Genomic DNA, 5,411 nt, shown 5'->3' on the forward strand with positions numbered 1-5,411 from the left:
AGGAAATAATCTCTTAGTATTAAGGAAAAGATGATTGTATTTTTTACATAGAACAGTATCCAAATCTATGGAATACAATCATATGAAGTCTCTAGAAAGTGCTAGAAACTGTTTCATCAGATTTCATAAACTTCTCAAGGTAGAGTCCCGGTCACTTATCCAGAACTAGCCCGGTACATGCCAGGATATATGCATTCATTAATATATGCGTCAATTTGTTTATGCATGATCCAATCACTTAACACAATGACCCACTTCTCAAATTAAGAAATTATGTTTCAAATAGATGAAGAATCTCAGTCCAGGGTACACTATTTCTAGGAATTCTCATTCTTTGCTGCTTGATTCTGTGGCTCTTTATTCCACTGACCAGAGCAGAGCAGCCCAAGACTACACACTTCTTCTGGGGCAGGATGTCTTCTTCTTATATATTCTATAGCTGCTAACACAGGCTCTCCAGAGGAACAGCCAACCAGGACACTGGCTGTTTTCTTCGTTTGCCACACGGCTGGACTATGGCTGCAGTGTGAGTCGCAAAGAATCTTCTCATTGGTTTTCCTACTTTAATGCACAGAAACATGAGTGGAGTTTTGTTTTTCTCTTCTTTCAAAGAAAGGTATCTTCAGTGGATACTTGAATTCTCTTTAGTACACATAACTGAATTTCAAACTTATTATCCATTTGACTGCCTTGGCATTTGTTGTCCAAAGCAGCTTCTGCAGAATTGTCTGGAGACTCTTATTCCTATTTGCTTCTGTACCAGAGGCCAGTTGCAGTGGGAGGGACACTAACCCAGGTTTTATCTGGTTCTTTATTGCCTTCAGTTGAGGGATCACCCACCTGGGGAAGAGAATTACTAAGGGTGATGTGTATTCCCAGTGGCTCAATACTTTTGCCATCATTTAATTCTGCTTTCTGTAACTTTTCAGATAAATGTGACCTTTCATTGTTCTTATTAAGGTAATATTCAATGTATCTAAGTTTATCTAGACCTTCACATACATTCCATGTGTTTTCTACATGGCTTTCTGGGGAACCAGACTGCTTGTTCATGTCTAGCATTATATCTTGCTTCTCATAGGTTTCTAAATCTAGGACTCCCTTCAGTTCAGCATTACTATCTGTTCCTGAAAATTTCAGGGCTGACTGCACCTACATTTCTGTTGCAGAACTATTTTTCATGACTTAGCCTTCCTTAGCCCTTCTAGGTCAAGAGAAAGGCAAATCTTTTGAGGTATCCCTTTTGTCCATTTCACTATCAGTTTGAGAAGAAATTTCTTCCAAGTCAAAAAAGTCAACATCTTCCCCTAAAAGTAAATTTTCTTTGGCTAGAGATTCAAATAGAGCATGAGTGTCAGAAGTCTCCTTGCTGACCTTAGTCACTGTGATAGATCCATTGGTTTGTTCTGGAGAAATTCCAGTGTCTTTAATTTTCCTGACATAGAGCTGTCTGAGGGCTTCATGTGTGTGTATTTTGTTGACGTCTCCAAAGGTCTTGTTGTTTTGGAATCTGAAGAGATGGTTCTCTCTCCATTCTACTGCTGCTTTTCCATGTTGAGAGACTTGAACTTCCTGGACCATGGAAGAGATTGTTTCCATTGCCCTCTACAATGACATTCCCATATGAAGATCCAAAAATGCCTTGCCATTGCCTGGAGAATGGGAAGATCTGGCTTCGGAAAAGGATATCAACCCATTCAGTAAGTGTTTGAGCTACTTTTGATGGCAGTGTAATCTTAACTTCATTTTTAAAAACTGAAATTCCTTTTTTTTTTCCCTCTCTGTTCCCATGCTCCATGACAGGAAAAGTAGTATTTTAAAGTTTCATTATGTAAATATTGCACATTTCTTGTTACATTTAATCCTAGATATTTCATTCGTTATAGTAAATGAATTCCATTTTATTGTCTTTCTTAAATAATTGATAGAACATGCTGTGAAATTACCTAGGCCTGATATTACCTAGGTATAGTTCTTGACCAAATTTATATATATAAATTGCCTAGCTATCTCTTTGTGCTATAGACTTTTGACAATAAAAGCACTGTACACTTGTTCTTCTGCCTACTTCCCATAAATATGTTGAAGTAAGTCACTCTGCAACTGCTAGCACCTTTTTGGTGAAAATACGTACTTAAACTATGTTTGTTTAATTTTGAACTCAATGGGACAATTTTCCAAAAGAATTGCACAACGCTTAAGTTTTATATTTTTGGTTTCCTTAAATAAATATAGGTATGAGAAAGGAAATGGTGGAAGAGATTCAGAAACTTTAGGAAGAAAACAGCAGAAAGCCAGAAGGACATTGACTGGATATTGGTAATTAGGAAGAAGCAATGATTTCAAGTGACACTGGAATTTTGCAAATGCGTAGGTGGGCAGATGAAGCCCTCTGGACAAACTTATGACCGTTAGGATGGGAGACATACTGGGGTAGTTACGAGGAGATGCAGCAGACAGCCTTGGCCCCGTGGCTCACAGGCATCTTGTAAATGCTTTTTGAATGACTGTTAGATGAATTCCATACCAGACACACTGAATTTGATGTGGATGTTTTCAGTGGTCCTGTAACCTTAAACCTGTGGGGCACTTTCAGTTTACAAAGCGCTTTCATATGCTGGCCCATTAATCCCCACAATAAACCATGGAGTAAAATATCATTAAAGCCCTCTTAGAGCTGAGGAAATGAGGCTTAGAAAGATTAAGTTCTTTACTTAAGTTCTATGTTTAGTAGGAGCCAGAGATGAGGTTTAAGCCAGAGTGTTTTTGAAGCCAGAACCTGGGCTCTTTCTCTTAGTGCAGAATGTTCCAAGTAAAAATTGCTTCATCTGCCAGTAGCCAGCTATCTCAGACACATCTGAGGAAATTATAATGTCTGGAAAGACACAAATAATTGTAGAGTGAGTTAAAAATGAGAGCACATCAGCCATAGGCAAGAGACTCACAAAGGTTGGGACACTGTTTCTTTGTGACCAACACAGAGGGAAACTCAATGCTGTACTTATGGGAGTGAATGATTCCCCAGAGGCTGGAATGTGCTGGAAGGATACAGATTTGTTTGGTAAAAAAAAAAAAAAAAAAAAAATCAAATGCCAGAATTATGGTAAAAGAAGGACCAGTACTTGGCAACAAATTTCATGGAAAAGTTAAGGATATTGGGAAGCAAAAAGAAGGATTCCACAGGGTTCTTCTTGAGGAAAAGGTCTTACATATCAACTACAACAAACTAAGATATCTGAAGAAACTAAAATAATTCAACAACTAATATTCTTTTCCAATTTTATGATACACCTTTTTATAGAGATTTAGATATGGGTAGAGTGTTGGTGAAGTACATGGCTTAACAGCTGAGTGGGGTTTTGCTGACAGAATATACTGCTTTCGATAAATTTAAAAATTTCTCAACTTTGATTTCCTTGCTTTGGTTTTTGTTTGAGCTCGTCTTCTATAAATCTATTGGACAGTCTTTACACACATTCTATACCAGTCACTTTTTCTTGGTTCCCTTTTAACTTTTTGTTTCTTTTTTATTTTAAAAGTTTTTCTCCCCTTGCTTATTCTGTTTGTCTAAAGAGATTATCTGTGTGCCGAGGTTAATATTGTTATTCATTATTTCACATCTTTCTCTACATGCTATCACCTCATTTCTTATTATTTCTATTTTAGATTTATGCTATTGTTTTATATCTTCTATCATTTTCTTAATTTATTTTCGCGGGTTTGGAAACACGTGGCTTGTTTCCATTTGTTCTTTGCCATGACTTTTTGGAGTGCTTCTATTTTCCACAGGGTCAATATTCTATTTCAATATATCTTTTAAAAAAATAAGAGTATGGGATTTAATTGTGATAATTTGTGTTGTGCTATTTTTTATTTCTCTACAGTAAATTAGTTTTGTGGCATTTGGAGAAGTAGCAGTGGGTCTGAAGAGTTTTTCTAGGCTCACAGCTCTAATTGGCTCCCTGTAATTTCCATCAATTCTTTTAAGTTATGTTCCTTTACCATTTGAAATCTCCTAGTGGTTTTTCTTTGTTCATTTTAAACATGCCTAACTCTTGCTTTTGCTGCTATCATTCCTCTTCTGATAAATTTAGATTCTCTTTCGAATAGTCTCTCTCCAGTGTCAGGCTCTGTTGTAGGAGGGATTTTGCAGATTCGGTAGACATCAGATTGCTCCTGTCACATCGTCTTAAATCATGGACTCATGCTAATTATCCACAATTTAGCATATGAAAAAAATACTTAGAGTTTCAGTAGATTTTTCTCAAATTGTCCTGCCCATGTTCCAGTGCATGCCTGGTGGCAATTTTGGGATTCTCTACTTCTCACATCCACCATGGACCACCTCGCCCCCTGTCTTTCCTCCTGAAGAGATGCTGATACAACCCAAGTCTTGAGCTGCCAGGGGTTTGTGCCCCCTGCTCTTATTTCCTGATTTATTTATTTATTTATTTTTAAGATTTTATTTATTTATTTATTTGAGAGAGAGAGTGTGTGCATGCATGAGTGGGGGGAGGGACAGAGAGAGAGGAAGAAGCAGACTCCCCTCCGCCATGTAGGGCTCAATCCCAGGACCCTGAGATCATGATCTGAGCCGAAGGCAGACGCTTAACCGACTGAGCCACCCAGCTGCCCCAATTTCCTGCTTTCTTGTAGTGGGTGTCATCATGGGGGTTTGGTATTTGCTATTTTTGAGGAGCAATTCCAACATTACTGTGCTACAGCTGCCGTTTTCATATCCCTTCACCTGACCCGAAGGTGAGAGCATAAAGCTCAGTCTTCAGGCTTCAACTGGCTTGAATTGTGGGCTCCAGTGCTTCAAAAATACATATTTCTGAATTTAACAGAATAGAATAAGCATTTATATTTGTAGGTGCCTTATTTTCTGAAACTTAAAATCTTCATATCCTTCTATAAAGCTTTGTACACACACTCAAACACACATAGTAACTGTTCATAATTAAAAACTGATTTTGATTTTCACAAAACATTCTAAATGACACAGAATATTCTTTATCACCAAATTATCTCAAATATTCTCTTTTCTACTTTATATTTTTTATCAGATTGACAGACCTGTTCCATTGGTTTGATTTTACTGTAGAATGGTGCCCATTTTTTTCTTTAAGACTGAAAATTCCAAATCACTCTTCCTATCCCAGTCAGAAAGAGAAAAAAGAAAATGTCTTAAATTGAAAGCAAACATTTGTAATGATTAGATAGGAATATTTTTGCAATTTCAAAGACCTAAACTATTTTTTTCCTCAAACACTCAAGTTTATGTATTGATTTTATTAAGAAAGTTAGTAGATGTCAAATATTTGGAAACCATTTCTACGTTTCTTGACTGGTGATAAACTGAGAAGTAAACAATTAATCGTCTTTGAGTGGCAGTAAATACTATGCTAAAT

The 5,411-nt window shown here is 36.9% G+C and overlaps 1 pseudogene; it reads right to left on the reverse strand.

Annotated features, from left to right (window-relative positions):
• Positions 1-442: 442 nt before the first annotated feature.
• Positions 443-1,649, reverse strand: LOC118521998 (nuclear receptor coactivator 7 pseudogene; annotated as a pseudogene).
• Between the last annotated feature and the right edge of the window lie 3,762 nt (positions 1,650-5,411).

The sequence above is a fragment of the Halichoerus grypus genome, chromosome 4 (assembly GCF_964656455.1).
Source record: "Halichoerus grypus chromosome 4, mHalGry1.hap1.1, whole genome shotgun sequence".
Taxonomy (NCBI): domain Eukaryota; kingdom Metazoa; phylum Chordata; class Mammalia; order Carnivora; family Phocidae; genus Halichoerus; species Halichoerus grypus.